The sequence below is a fragment of the Panthera uncia genome, assembly GCF_023721935.1.
Source record: "Panthera uncia isolate 11264 chromosome B3 unlocalized genomic scaffold, Puncia_PCG_1.0 HiC_scaffold_1, whole genome shotgun sequence".
Taxonomy (NCBI): Eukaryota; Metazoa; Chordata; class Mammalia; order Carnivora; family Felidae; genus Panthera; species Panthera uncia.
The window spans coordinates 43,720,686-43,737,649 of NW_026057582.1; the positions used below are offsets into that span (position 1 = coordinate 43,720,686).

Consider the following 16,964-nt stretch of genomic DNA (forward strand, 5'->3'; position numbering starts at 1 on the left):
TCTCTCTCTCTCTCTCTCTCTCTCTCTCTCAAAAAAAAAAAATTTTTTTTATCTAGTATAAAAATACTCAGACTGAACCATTTCTTCAGGTCTTCATTTCTTTATGAAGCCTCCTGTGTCACATAAAATTTTTATTAAATAAATTTGTATGCTTGTCTCTTGTTAATCTGTCTTTTGTCAGTTCAATTTACAGGGCCCCAGCTACAGAACCTAGAAGGGCATTAGGAAGAAAATTTTTCCTCCCCTACAAGAACAGAGAAATGCAAAAAAAAATCAGATATAAGAAATTAAAATGTTTGCCTCTAGAGAGGGAGAAGTAGGAGATGAAGTGGGAGGAGAACTGTTGCTTTTCCAAACAATCTTACAGAGCTATTAAATCTTTATGCACATTTACCACTTTGATAAAACATAAAATCATAACATGAAAAAAGCTAGCAGAAAAACTTCAGGATGTTTTAATTCATGATTCCTCTTTCAAGCTTACAAGTTTTGTCAACAAGAAATTTTTCTCCTTCTATTTGTTGTGGTATTTCCAAATTTTCTACAAAAATGTATTACTTGTATAATAGAAACGTAATCACCTTACAATATTCAAAATCATCTATAACTCCAACTATTAGTTAGGGATATTACCATGTCCTATAATACCCAATCTGGCCCAGCTCAGGAAAAGGTGGCGGCTTACCTTCCAGGAGTTACCTCAGCAGTTTATACCAAATGTCTCCATATCTCACACTGGGTTTCCCTCTCCATGCCTACATTCTTTCAAAACACTATAAAGAGACTTTCCATTTAACTCTGAAAAATTCACATAAACATAATGAACTCTAGAGTTTGCCTTTAAGGGGGCAACAAATTCAATTTTTCATATCTTTATTATTCCCAAAACTAAACTTAAAGCTTTCAGTACACAGAAATTGTAATATAGCATATATTATGTTAACACAACTGTATAACATTTGTTTTTATTCTGCATTTAAATAGCTGTCAGGTGAGCTATCAGTTGTCAGCTATGTATCTAACTAGAAAAGTTATTACGGTCAGAGTTTGCAAAACACAGTTCAGATAAATGTCACAGCCTCTGTTCACCTCTACAATGGATGATGAGGATGGTCATGGTCATCATAGGATGTTTAAGAAGGGATCTGCTTAGCACAGAGAACTGAGCCAATCTGCAAACATATGTAGGCCAGCCAAGGCAGCTAGCTACACATGTTTTCACTTATTCCCCTAAGAGTGATTTGGTTTGTTTGGATTTGGTATAGAATCATTTCTGGATTTAAGGAAAACTAAACAAGGTTTTACAGCTTGTTATGCTGACAGGCAGAAAACCATGAAAAAAAATCCTAACCTAAAGAAGATTCCTTTTGCACTTAAAATTAAGGTAGGATAGACATACCTGAAGACATGGTCTACATTTCTCATCTTCATCCCGCCTAATCATGGCAAAGATTGTCTTCATTATTAATTAGTAAACTCTGGCATGCAAATATGGCCTGTAGGATCATGAAGAGTTCCCCCACCCCACACACACACCCCTAACACCAGTAAAATGCCTCGCTGGCATAACATACCAAATTTTTCTCAAACTGGCAACCAAAACAAGCTGCTACCAGAAGATTTTTTTTTCTCAAAGTCAAATTAAATTTTGCCAATGTACACAAGAATATTCCAGATTAGTGGCTGTTAACCAATTTAATCTTATGACATTCAAAACTTCTTGTTCACACTAGAGTGCTTTAGGTAAATACTACTAATCTCTTCTGGCTTCTAGATACCTTGCAGACTTTGGGAAATTCATCTGGTTTCTTGCCCCCTCCAGCCACTCCATCTCAACCTCCAAAAAAATGCCTTGAGTTTTTTGTTTTGTTTTTGAAACAACTTGCTTTTTCCATCCTGAGTTTTCCTGAACTATTTCAGGGTTCTGACAATTTTGCCAGTGACTAAATCTCCTCCTGGGAATAGCTGCCTCATTATCACTATTAAAAACAGTCACTCCTAATACTGACTGATAAGGATCTGGAAACTTATTGTAACTTCGAGAATGCATATCCCACCCTACCCAATCCAAAGATAAATGCATCACAAATGGAATAACAGACTCACCACAGGACACAATCCCACAGGCTTTGTGTTCCAATTAAACTATTGAGTGTTGTGAATATTCCTAACTCTTACCAATATGAAGAATTTCCTACTATTTCCTTCCTCATAACTAATTAATACAGAAATTACTATGAGCCAAGCAAGCAAAACAAACGAACAAGGCAAACAAAATACACACTCACACACACAAATACACACACACACACACACACACACACACACACAAACTCAACAGTAAATATCCTAATCCTAATGTTTTTAAGGTAATACAGCCTTCCAACTGATCTACTTCAGAAATATTCTGTGCAGTACATGTGCTGTGTGGGTAACTTTTGTTCTTGGCAAGCTAGTCCTCCTGGCTTAGAATATCAACAGCAGATAACCTCAAATAAGAGCTCTTTTCCTACAATCCCTCAAATGGAACAACCACTTAGAAACTTAATTCTTGCAGAAAAGCATATCCAAAATAGAGATGATCATAAATTTATTTCTATTATTGCCATTTTGGTTATATCTCACTTCCTCAGCATTAGTAAAAAGTCACATAATCATAATCCACCATTCTGGAAACCTGATAGTGATACAGAGATGACTCTCCATCCACTCACAGCCCCCCAAAAAGTAGTACCCAGAAGTTCTTTCACATCAACCAGAAGCAACCTGGGCCCCTTTTGCAGCCACTGAGGAGAACGGGAATTTAACCTTTTTTGTGCCTTAAATTTCCTTGGAGTACGTGAAAACTGTAAACTCTCAGAATATTTTTTAAAACAAAACCATACACACAACGAAAACCAATTATGTTAAAATACTGTTACCAAAATATTTTTTGAAAACTCATTAGTATTAAATGCACTTTTTACGTTTGTAATATATAAAATAACAAGCTTCAATGACAAGCTATTAAATACCATAATTTCCAAATTATGACCAACATAAATGGTATCTTCAAGATATCTGCAACAACTGCAATGTGACATAAAAATATCTTTGATTCCAGGGGCGCCTGGGTGACTCAGTCAGTTAAGCGTCTGATTTTTGCTTTCACCTCAGGTCACGATCTTGCGGCTCCTAAGTTAGAGCCCCACATCGGGCACCACGCTGACAGATATTCTCTTTCTCTTTCTCTCTCTCTCTCTTTCTCTTTCTCTCTCTCTCTCTCTCTCTCTCTCTCTCCCCCCCCTCCTCCCCCCCCCCCCGCCCCTCCCTCACATGCACAGTCTCTGTTTCTCTCAAAATAAATAAATAAACTTAAAAAAATTAAATTAAAAAAAACCTGTGATTCCACAAAGTCACAGGGACTGCTTGCTAATTTGCTGTGGTTTGAAGCAAATGTTAAATTTCAGTTAGAGATTAGTGAAAACAAGAATCTAACATTTTCCCATTTAAATTCATGGACCCCTGAAGCTTTTAAAATGTAATCATTCTGAAACAGAGATCTGCATCATTAAAGAGGCATTAGAGATCACTTGGTTCATCTCTTCTTTTTAAAGATAAGGGAACTAAGGAAGAATTGATGGTATAGCTCACCTGAAGTATCTTGACTGCAAATCACTGGGTTCTCTTTATGTATAGTAAACTACTGTTTTCTTTTGAAAACCTGAACTTCACATCTAGCAATACTTAGCACTTACCTCAAGCTTGCAACTCAGTTTCAGCATCTGTAAAATGAAGATGATAACCCAAATATGGAAGAACCTTAACGTGAAAATCATATTTAAAATTCCATGTTAAAGTACTACAGCAGTACTTTTAAAAGTAAGGCTATTTATCAATGAACTCCGTAAAACATCAAAGACAAGTTATCCTTGCTCCTTGGTATACCTTAAGCATCGTTGAATTCTGACTTATTTAACACATTAACTATTTATTTTATGCTGCTAACTGTATCTCCCAAAGGATAAACTGACCCTAAAAATAAGCCACTTCAAGTAGAAAATGATATGCTTAGTACAGAAAGTATTGGCTTTAGAGTCACACTACTATAAGATATATGTCTGCAATCCTAGGTAAAATACTTGTTTTCTCTGGTCCTCCATTTCTGAATCAGTAAGATAGGAATAAATGCTAACAACCGTATGTGATTGCCAAGAAGGACATTAAGTGTCAGTCCTTCTCTTAAAGGGGTCAATGAGGAATAGAAGATAACCTTGTAAAGCAGTGAGAACATTTGTTTTCTCCTCCTTCATCACTTGATACAGTTATTTAAAATAAGATGGGGGCACTGGGTGGCTCAGTTGGTTAGCATCCTGATCCCCGATTTCAGCTCAGGTCAAGATCTCAGTCGTGAGATGGAGCCCCTAGTCTGCGTCAGGCTCCGCGCTGGGCGCGGAGCATGCTTAAGAGTGTCTCTCTCCCTCCCTCTGCCCATGCCCCGTGCGCACTCGCACTCTCTCTCTCTCTCTCTCTCTCTCTCTCTCTCTCTCTCAAAAAAATAAAATAAAATAGGAATAAGGACCGCAGAAATAATATCCTCCTTTAATGGTCAGAATAGAATCTCTCAGCAATCTAAAACAGAGCCACTCAAATAGCCAGCAATTCTTTCCATAGAAAATCCTTGTTTAAAAATAAATTACACAATAAAGATTGTATTACTGTGCACTGAAAAAAGGAAGAAGATTAAAACTAAAGACCATTCCCAAATTTTTAAACAGACAATAGTAAACAAACATTTGGAGGACAAGAGTCACACAATTTAAACATGTAAGCACTTAAACATGCAAGTGAAAAAATAAATGCCAATAGAGGTAAGGCCACTAAACTTCTTTCGACAAAAATTGTTTTCTTTTCCTCCACAAAAAGAAATCAGGTGGTTGACTGTAGACATGTCAAAGTTATAGTGACAAATTTGCAAACATTTTAGTTGACTAGGAACAGAAAATACAGTAGGTAGTCCAAGGGAACACAAAAGGCTCATAGAACAAAGCAGATCTGTTAAACACTAGGGGCGGAAAAATGAGCCATTATCTGCCATGCCCTCCTGTCGCACCCTTTTATTTGTAGTCATAACTGCAAGCTGTTTTAAAGACAATGGCAATGTTATTAAGGGTACCTTCATGCTGTGCCAAAGCACATACACACAGCAATTCAGAACAATCAGTCTTACTTTCATGAGAGCAAAAGTTGTGGCCAAATGAAATGGGTGGATACCATATTAAACAATCTTGGAATTAGCTAATAGGATATAGGAAAAAATGATCCTAATGCAGATGCTAAATTCTCTTCCTTCTTTACACAATAAAAATTTTTTATTATCTGAAAAGCACTCGGGGAGGAAGGTTCCATTTAGTAAGACCTAAATATGGCCTGTTTTTAAACACAAAGATGTTTATTATTTCCTTGCATAATCCATAAACTTAAAATATGTGCTGGATACTAGATGCAACGTTATAACTTTCAAAAGGATGCTGTGTAGAAACAACTAAGTGGAAACCTTTAAATATAACACTGCAACCCTACAGAAAACCATGTGTTTCACAAATATTTAATAGAAGTAGAAATTCACTGCAGGCAACAAGTAGCAACATAAAACTTGGTTTGTAGGAGTACTCCACTGTTCTTACACAGGTTTAAAATGTGGCACTTTATCTGTCATTGTGGCTTGTCGATATTTTATTCAATCTACATTAATTACATTACTTCATGCTTTATTAACAGACTTCAAGGCAAAATCGGAAGAAGTATAAAAAAGACATTTAATAAGGCTATGACTTTATAACCACACCAACACGGCCTTACACATACACATAGTACACAGTAGTGTATGAAGTGTAGTAGAGGAAAAATGGGGTCTAAAATTCAGGCCTGGGAGAAATCCTATTCAGTGAAAATTTTTATGAAACATTTTTCATAGGTTGTTTTTAAAACTCATATTTTAGAAAAAAAATAAAATAAAAAAATAAAACTCATATTTTTGAAACCTTCTTTCCAGATGCAATTCTAATGCATTAATTAGAATTTATATTTTATATCAATTAATAGCTAGTGTGAGAGATGTCTACTGCTCACACTAAACTGAAAGGGGAGTGTCTTCTCAGATGAGCTATTTTTAAAAGAATCCCAAGGATTTAAGCTCTTCTTGGGCACTTCCTCAGATACAGCCTTAGTGTGCCAAGAACCATTCAACATCATTTTTGCCACAAAGAACAAAAACCAAGTAGGTAAAACCCATATTTTGTAATAAACCTCATAAATATATTTTGAAAAGCAAACCAGTCTCACACAGCTCCAAACCTAGAAAGATGATTACAATAAAAATGGGTCGGCCTCTAAATTATTTGCAATTTACAGTGATTTTAGACAAAATAATTTTATCATTATTTAAGAGTGAGGCCATATTTTTCCATTTTCTTAAGTTTGTATTTTAATTACAGTTAGTTAACACAATAGTGTTACATTAGTTTTGGTATACAATATAGTAATTCAATAGTTCCATACATCACCCTGTGCTCATCACAACAAGTGCACTCCTTAATTTCTGAGGCCATACATTTAAACTTATCCGGCAATTTAGGGTAAGAATGAGGTAAGAAAGCACTACAAAAAACAAAACAGAGGTATATCTCATGTTTCAAAATGGCATTCCCAAAAAACTGCCCAAGTCAAATTTTTGAACTAGCTTCTATTTTCCTCTTCATCTCTAAAAACCGAACTGTGTAACACTCCCTGCCCCTCTCTGGGTGGTGGTGGTGGGGGGGGGGGATAAATAATAAATAATAAAAACATGTACAGTGCTGCAAACCTATTCTAAATTATACAAGTAGTAAATTATTTTTAAAACAAAATAAAATATAAATGAGAAAATTCTGTTTTCTGTATTTGTGACCTACTTAAAGGTCAAAAGAAAACTGAATAGAACATAGAAGACTAATCAACCCTTCATTTCAATCAAACCCCCACACCTCACCCACCCTCACAACTTTGAAGTACAGGAACTCTGCTATTCTCTTGACATTTGTGGAAGCTGCAGTTTGGCATATTTTGTTTGTTGCTTTTGTTTTGCAATTAACTGCTATGGATCAAAGAAAAAAATCATTCAAAAAGAAAATTATTCAAGTTCACAATAAAATAAAGTGGTAGGTGAGTACGGGAAGCCTGAAATATGGAAGAATTCATTGAAAGTTTCCCCCCGCTACAAATGACTTAAGATTATGTCTAATTAGTACCCAAACTTACATATTCTGAAAGATATTTTCATGGACAAGAAAGACAGTGATGCTGTTTATAAGACAGGGGCTGGTGCTTCAAGCATTAGAAATAATCTGCTATTCCCAACATAAAAAATACAGCACTCAAGGCTAGCAGATTTTTTTAAGTTTTTCATGATAGAATGAGGTTACCATCGTAAAAATTAAATTCACAAACATAAACACACACCTAAAGGTAATTTCATCAGAATTGAGACATATACCTCTCTCATATTAAACAATATCATCACTTTAGCAGCAGACAAGTCACTGTAACTAAGCAATAAATCCAAATACTATTCTTTCCCTTGAGAATCAGATTATTTTTCTGATGTAAAATTCTAATTTGTTTAATATATGCAAATACCTACACATTCTTTATAAATACCCGTTACTGAGGCCTTCTTAAACCCAAATATTAAATGAGGTGATATTTCCCTCCATGATTTAGCTTCATCCTAAAAATTTTCCTCCAGGTTCTGTCTGAAATCTATCAAGATACCTAAATTTGATTATTGTACTAGTATGTGGTACTTCTCACATTAAAATTACTTTATAGCATCAATCCATTAAAAAATAAAAACAAAAAACTGACCCCTAGTCAGGTACAAAATCACTCATTCTCAAAATGCCAATTCTCCTCAAAAGATTAAGCTCCAATTTTACAGAGACAAAGTCTATGTTATTCAGGGAAGTCACAGTAGTTGAATTTCATATACGTCAAAACCCTCATTTCAGATGCCACCTTAACTCCAAATCTAGTATTACAAGAAGGAGAACATCATTTGTTAGGAAAACCTCACAAAATCCTCCTCCTTACTGTGGAAATAACCAGAAAAGAGGTTCTATACCTTCCAACACCTACTGAGGGTGGTATCAGATTCCTGGAAAGTGGCATAAAATCTGTTTATCACAAGGACATACAGAGGTTTAGAAATATGGGACTTGTTCATTGCTTTATTCTTTTAAGAATCAAAGATGGAGAACAGAGTAAAAATTCTAAAAGTCTAAAAGCAAATGCATAAAATACTCAGCTATGAAGTCCAGTTTTGTAATGTTACCAACAAGCAAGTTCTGAGAACTAAGTAAGGCAATTATAATTAACACACTTATTTACCTAAAACCTAATGTTCAGTATTAATTCAGCTCCTGGCAACATTAACAAAATATTTCAGTTCCTAGCTTTAAAAGAAAAAACAAAAAACTAGACTGTTTCAAGTTAGGTGTTTAATGCATTTTGATAATAGCTCCTCAAAGTTGGTCTTTCCAAAATCATGAACAATCATCACTGAACACTTAGTATTTCCCAAGCCTTAAATGAGGCCCAAAGGACAAATAAATAAGACAAACACCATCCTAGTCCTCCTATGGTGCTGACATTCTAACAGAGAAGACAGAAAAATAGTTACGTAACGAGTAAGAACTATAACTATGTAAAACTCTTGGAAGAAACTGGGCAATGAATCTTCTTGAATTAGGCAATGGTTTCTTACATATGACACCAAAAGTACAAGCAACAGAAGAAAAAACAGACTCCACCAAATTTAAAATGTTAAATTTTAACTATCAAGAAAGTGAAAAACACAACCTCCCACAATGGGAGAAAATACTTGCAAATTATGTATCTGATAAGGAATCTGTATCTAGAAGATATAATGAATTCTTGTAACCCAGTAATACAAAGACAACCCAATTAAATACTGGGGAAAGGAAATAAATAATTTCTCCAAAGATATACTACTAATAAACACATGAATAAATGCCCAACATCATTAGCTATCAGGAAAATGCAAATCAAAACCACAATGAGATTACTTCACACCCCCCCAGAATGGCAAGAATTGAAAAGTGAAAATAAATGTTAGCAAGGACATGGATAAATTGGAATCTTCATATACTGGTATTAGAAATGTAAAAAGTATACAGCAGCGTTGGAAAACAATTTGGCAGTTTTTCAAAAGGTTAAACATAGAGTTACCATACGACCCAGCAATTTCACTCTTAAAGATGTATAAATTCAAGAAATGAAAACATACGTCCACATAAAAACCTGTACATGGATGTTCACAATACCATTATTCCTAACAGCCAGAAAGTGGAAACAACCTAAATGTCCATCAATTGATGAACAAATAAACAAACTGTGTATATCCATACAAGGGAATACTATTCAACCATAAAAAGAAATGACTTACTGGTATGTACTAGAACATGGATGAACCTTGAAAACATTATGCAAAATGAAAGAAAACAAACACAAAAGATCACACACATGGTTCTATTTATATGAAATGTCCAGAAAAGCAACTCTTGACAGACAGAAAGCAGATTTTCTGGGAAGAGTAGAGGGTATGTGAAACGACCCCTACTGGGTATAGAGACCCTTTCTGCTATCTTCATGATAGCAAGTGGTACTCTTACGACTTGAATCAAATGCTCTAAAATTGATTTTGGTGATGGTTACATAATTCTGTGGATAGCATTGAACTGCACACTTTAAATGAGTTAACCGTGTGGTATATGAATTCTATTTCAATAAAGCTATTACTAAAAACGTAATAATAATGTTTACAAAGTACTGTGAAAAAGTACAGGGTATTAAGGAAACATATAAAAGGAACCTTAACCTAAACTAGGGAATCAGAGGAGGGTTAAATGAAGACCTGGATGCATAAGCATTTTTAAAGCATCCAAGTGCATGGTATGTCTGAATTGAATAACTACTAGTAGCCAACAGAATTCAAGAATGGATGGACTAGAGTGACAAGGTGGAAGAGATAGTAATAATATAGCTTACATTATTGAACCTTTACCTATATGCCAGGCACCGCTTACAAAGTCTTAAATACTGTATAATTAATCCTAATAGCTCTGAAGTATGGATGGTTATTATCTCCAATTTTACAGTTAAGGAAACTGAGGCATAGTGAAGGAAAGTTAACTTGCCCAAGGTCACAGCAAGTGGTGCTATCATGACTTCAACCAAAACATCCTAGCTACACTTCACAACCCACCTTTCCCTGGAACTGTCTATGGACTACAACAGACATAGCTTTGTATATTCTCTCCGGTAACAGTAACCAGATTATGTTATACATTTATACACAAGTTCTTTTGGTTGAACACAAGATGAAGTACTGGAGTTTAGAAACCATGTTTTATAATACTTATTAACCTTTAAACTCTGGAATCATACTCAGCAAGGCAGGCTGATCACTCACTAGCAGTTCTGAGAATTGACACTTCCTAAAAGACTGTCTCTCAATTAACTCGGGGGGACACTTACTCATTATCGCCATTTTGTTTGTTTGGTACGTGTGTGTGTGTGTGTGTGTGTGTGTGTGTGTGTGTGTCCTAAACCAACAGAGTGGAATATACTTAGAACTTGTTAGTGTTTGTGTAAGAAAGTGAATCAAGCTTAAGTTTCTAGCATGAACATCCACATGGATAACAGTGTCTACTATAGAGTCCCAGAAAAGACGGCTGGGAGAAAAATTCTGAGTTCAATTTTGGACAAATTGAGCTGGAGGAACTGAGAGACATCCAAATCAAAATGAATAACACACAATTAGATCTGTGGACCCGGTCCTCAGAAGAACGGATCGAAGAGGTAAATTTGGAAGTTTTGGCACATAGCATGGTAATTGAAGCCATGATTAAAAAAAAAAAAAAAAAAAAAAAAAAACAGAAACAAAAACAAAAACAAAAAAAAACTAAACACCTAAGTAGAAAGCACAGAGAAAAAGTCTTAAGACATTGGTTTTCAAATTTGAGCAAGCATCACAATCACATGGAAGGTTTGTCAAAACAGACGAATGGGTCCCATCCCCAGAGCTTCTGATTCAGTAGATCTGGGTAGGGCCTGAGGATTTTCACTTCTAACAAGTTCCCAGGTGATGTTGACGCTTCTGGTCTGGGGAACCACACTTGGGAGAACAATGGCCTATAGCAAAGCCCTATAAAACTCTGTTAAAGCAGAGAATAAGGAACTTACAAAGGGGAACAAGACAAGCCTAGGAGTAAGGTAGGAAAAATACTACTGCCAATTAAATTTTTACCAAGCAATCTCCTAACTGATAATCCACTGGAAACTTAAATTCTACTTGCAACAAGTATTTATTGAGCACTCACCATATGCCAGGCACCTCTGTTCTCTGTAATCTGATCCTATCTTCTCTCTTGGCCTCTGAAATACCACACACTCCTCTGCTGTTCCTGTTTCTTCGTTGAACACCTATGTATCTGTTCTCTTACTCCTCTCCTTCTGTCCACTCAAAACATTTCAAGGTTCCCTAGGATTCTGCATCTTTTCTTCATCATGCAAGCTCTCCCAGAGCAAGTTTACCTAACCCTATAACCCTGAATACCATCCAGCTGCCAATAATTCTCCCATACTTCATCTCTAGAACCCAACTGCCTCTGGGCTTCAGATCCTATTTCCAACTGCCAACCCAACCGGACACTTACACACTAAGCCCCTTTCCATAGTTTCTCTCCAAGAAACTTAACCAGCCACCCAGAGACCCAAGCCAAGTATCTGTGGATCCTCCCCACCCCCCCCTTTTTTTTTTGAAGTTTATTTATTTTAGAAATCTCTATACCCAATGTGGGGCTTGAAGTCACAAACCTGATATCAAGAGTTGCACCCTCTTCCAACCGAGCCAGCCAGGTGTCCCAGGTATCTGTTAATCTTCCTAAAGCAACTGTTCTCAACTTTAGTTGATTAGAACCTCCCTGGAAGTTTTGGGTTTTTTTTTTTTTAAAGAATACCTCGCTTGTAGGTCTAATAATATGACAACAAAAATCTTGCGTCCTTAACACATATGCATGTAAAATGCTTAGCAAAAAATGCTGTGAGCACTCAAAACAGGTAAGTTTGCTTTTATTTTTTTTTAATGTTTATTTTGAGAGAGAGAGACAACATACATGATCTGGGGAGGAGCAGAGAGAGACGGAGAGAGGGAGAGAATCCCAAGCAGGCTCCACACTGTCAGCGCAGAGGCCGGCATGGGGCTCAAACGCACAAAATGTGAGATCATGACCTGAGCCAAAATCAAGAGTCGGACACTTACCTAACTGAGCCACCTAGCCACCCCAAACAGGTAACTATCTTTATAAACACTTCAAATTTCAGCTCATCTGAGGTCTTTTCTGAATGAATCAACACTTTAAGTTCCTAATAACAAGAAACAAATGAAAACAAGGGCACCTGGGCGGTTGAGTGGGTTAAGCAACCAGCTCCTAATTTCAGCTCAGGTCATGATTTCACAGTCCTTAAACTGAGCCCAGCATCAGGTTCCTCCATGAGCAAGGAGCCTTCTTAGGATTCTCTCTTTCCCCCTCTGCCCCTCTCCAGTTTGTGCGCACTCTCTCACTCTCCCTGTCTCTAAAGTAAAATGAAAACATCAGGGACCCCTGGGTGGCTCAGTTGGTTAAGTCCAACTCTTGATTTCAGCTCAGGTCATGATCTTGTGGGTTGGGAGTTTACACTCCGTGTCGGGCTCTGCACTGACAGTGTGGAACCTGCTTGGAATTCTCTCTCTCTGCCCCTCCTCCCTCCCAAAATAAATAAACTTAAAAAAAATTTTTTTTTAATATTTATCCAATGAAAACAAAAAATTGTTTATAAGTCTCTCTAATGTAAATTTATAAAACTTAGGATCAAAGTCATATTCCTACTGTTGCCAAATATCCTTTGGGTATAGATCTTTATAGTGATTCCTAAAGGGAATAGTAAAATTGTTAAATAGGTACATCACTGGAATCATGGTTGAAATTTGGCCAATGGATAAGACAACACAGACCAGTGAGTGAGGTCGGTTGTTCATACAGCCATTCACAGAGACACTGGTGAGCCACAAATGGAAAAAAAGAGACACGAATATATTCAAACAAGCTAATAAAGAGAAGCCCATTATATGACACAGTTTGCAAATGAGACATCCAACTCTGTAGTGATATCAAAAAAAACTTGCACCTCTCCTCTTTAGTGTTATTTTGTATTTTGAGTATTTTCAAAAGAGAATGATGAAGATTTAAAATAGCCGCTATCTTCCAAAGTATAATGCTTTGTGTCTCCTGTCCAATGATGTTAGCAAATCTACTTTTTCTTGACAAGACATGCAGAAATGGGCAAATGCTGAGTTAGTACGTTCATTTAAGGATACAGAATTCTGCCATTTTCACCCCCTGATGGCCAGTTTCTTAAAACCTGAGCACAACAGGACAACTAGAAAATAGCCTGGAATATGTCAGAAAACCAAGGAATAAAAGCTGCCAAAAATTGCAACTAAAATAAAGGACAACGGTTGGTTTTATTTGGTTGGTTGTTTGCTTTAGCTGAACAAATTAATTTGTCTTACAAATGAAATAAGTTACATATTTTAAAAATAAAATGTGTATGCAAATACCACTAGAGTATATAAACATTTATTTATTTTTTTTTAATATTTATTTTTGAGAGAGAGAGAGACAGCATGAACGGGGGAATGGCAGCGAGAGAGGGAGACACAGAATTCGAAGCAGGCTCCAGGCTCTGAGCTGTAAGCACAGAGCCCAATGCGGGGCTCAAACTCACCAACCCGTGAGATCATGACCTGAGCCAAAGTCAGATGCTTAACCAAATGAGTCACCCAGGTGCCCCTATAAACACATTTAAAAAACAAAAACAAAAAAACATCCTTTCCAAAACCTGACTGCCTGGTAAGTGGAGAAGGACTTAAAGCTGTTTCCAGAAATGCAATTACTGAAGATAAGCTTTATTTACATTTATGATACAGTCATAAAGGTATTTGGACTGTGGAAAGCAGAGAAAGTTTGAAACCCCCCCTTTTTTTTAAAGAACAATACCTGTTATGTATGAAGTAAGCATATTTCCAAATAGGAGGGAAACACAGATAGTGATTAGAGCTATGAAAACCTAATAATGTGGGTGAAGAGTAAAGAAAAAAGAAATTTAAAATCTTTTTTCCAGTTTTACTTTTCTAGATTTAGGAAAATCTTTAACTTTTACATTTTAAAAATGAACAAAATGTGTATATAATCTAAAGGTTACCTATTTCCAGTATGACTTTTGAGTCCTTTTTATAACCCATTCTCTAAGGGGTCACACAGCCTGAACCTCTCCAGTGGCAGAAAAGGCATTCCACCAACAAAGACTGTTCAACTTCAGAGACTTTTACCAAAGGAAGGCATAGAGTGCTTTTCCAACCTCAAAATCTAAATGCAAAAGGAAGTTTATTTAATACCATCATAGTATTAGACCCTGGTACATTCAAGGTCACAAGTTCATGAGGGTACATAAAGCACATCTCACGTGGTTTTCGGCAGGTCACCAAGCCAGGTGACAAAACCAAGAACCTTTCTCAGGAGTCCACCTGGATTCCCAGTAGGGAAAGGAACTGTGATAGTTGCAATAGCAACCAAGCAAAAACCTGCTAGTTAATTCACTTGTGAATAAATTTACTATTATACACAGATCTCCTAACAAACTACAGAAATATAAGAAACTGATCATTGTTCTGCTTTTGCTGTTCTCCTCTGTTACATCCAACGAGTGGTATTCTATCGTATCAGAATAACCCAGGCCAATATGGGTGCCTTCTGCTCCAGGCAATGAATGTACAATGCCCTTGACTATTATACTCCACTCTGCTCCAATGTGCTCAACAGACCCCTCACATAATTTAAAAGAAAAAAAAATACTTCTCACCCACTTGGACACAGAACAAGAGCTTTCCAACAGGTCCAATGAAATAACTCCTTTACATCAGCCCCACAGGACCCATATGAATGACAGTCTTCAAGGGAAACTGAAATTGTCTCTGTCTTTACCACCCTTGTACCCAGACTCTTCTCTAAGGGCACATCTCTTCTCAGGCAGTTACCTGGCCTAGTAAACATGGCTTCCTGCCCTTTACACTTAACATCTGCCTAAACCTGCTGGTTCTCAACACCCTTTGCCCTCTTTTACAAATGTGATTATTTTTATTTGGGGGCAGGAAATGGAAGCAAGATGAGGAAGAAGGAAATTAAGGGGATTAAAAAAAAAAGTTCTCGTGGCTTCAAAAATTCCAAAAAATTTATAACTATGGAAATAGATAACAGGATCCAAGTTCTTCCCTTCCCAACAGCTCCCCACAGGCTACCACCTATGAAATTGGAAGCTCCAATCCTAATTTAGCTCCATGGGAGGGCCAGGGTGGGGGGAGTAACCAGTTATCGAATCCTAATTTGTGATATTTAGTAAAAACAGTAAATTATGATGTCACAGACTATTTAAATATAGTAATTTACACAAAAGACACCCCCTCCCAATGGTTAAGCAAAATATCACCTCAATTCCTGCAAAGCCTGGATTCTACTCTAAGAGTAGCCATTTTTTCTTCGCTCTATGACATTGGGTGAGTCACTACTTCTGAGTCTGATACTTCAGAGTTGTGGTGAGGATCAGATCCCTTAGCAGAGTACCCACTCGATAATATAATTAGACAGAATGGTCCTGTCTACTTTGTTCAAAGCAAATCAAAATTAGTGCTCACTCTTATGTAATCATTTTTCAACAACTTGGTCAGTTCTTGTAATGGTGTTAAGACATAGGTGGCATTTAACATTTTACTGAAAGAAAGAATAGCCTATGCTTAAAACGTGAGTTCTGTAAAGAGTCCTAGAAATTAACGCATATTAAAACATTTTATCGGGGCTCAGTCCGTTAAGCATCTGATTTCGGCTCAGGTCATGATCTCGCTCGCGGTTTGTGAGTTAGAGCCTCGCGTTGGGCTCTGTGCTGACAACTCAGAGCCTGGAAGCCCGCTTCAGATTCTGTGTCTCCCTCTCTCTCTCTGTGCCCCTTCCCTGCTTGTGCGCTCGCTCTCTCTCGCTCTCTCTCTCAAAAATAATGAGTAAACTTGATTATATAAAAAAAAAAATTTATCTATTTATCTAGGTTGTTCTATTGTATCAGAATAACATAGGCCACTGTGGGTACTTTCTACCCCAGTCAATGAATGTACAATGTCCTTGACTGTTTCTCCTACTCTACTCTGCTCCAGTATGCTCAACATATTTGTTTTCATAGTTTATTCCAGAAAAGAAACATGAAACCATCTTGCTTAAATTAAGGAACATTAGGAGCAAACTTGCCCCAGAATCTCTTTACAAGCTCTGACACTTAGCTTCTTTGCTACTTCTTTTATTCACCAGAAAGAGATATAGATGTAGTTCAAATCACAGGCAAGTCCCTTACACTTTGATGTATGTGCCCAAAGACTAGTTAGATTTAGAAAGGACCTTCCCAAAGAAGGAAAACCAATTTCTTAGCCTTTAATCAATTCTTCTTTAAACCCAGGAAATACCATACAATTTGTTTCCCATAGCTAATAAGTAACTTAGCACTACTTTATAATTATTAAGCCTATTCTAGTCAGAGTACTCAGATTAGCTGCTAGCTATGAGAAAAATAACTACTAAAGGGAGTTTCCTTGAGGAGATTCCTCTATCCCTATACTTTCCCCCAAACAAGAGATGACAATCACTTGATGTGAGCAAGGGTGTATAAATTTCTATACTATTCTTGTTTTTTTTGTTTTTTGTTTTTGTTTGTTTTTTTGCAACCAGGACCTGGCAGAATGACTACTGCAAAGAAGGGTGGCAAAAAAGAAGGGCTGTTTGGCTATC

At 36.6% G+C, this 16,964-nt stretch overlaps 1 protein-coding gene across 4 annotated transcripts in view; it reads right to left on the minus strand.

Moving 5' to 3' along the window:
- The window catches only part of FBXO34 (F-box protein 34), an 88,235-nt gene that overhangs the window by 43,447 nt on the left and 27,824 nt on the right, over nt 1-16,964 (minus strand). The window lies entirely within an intron of this gene.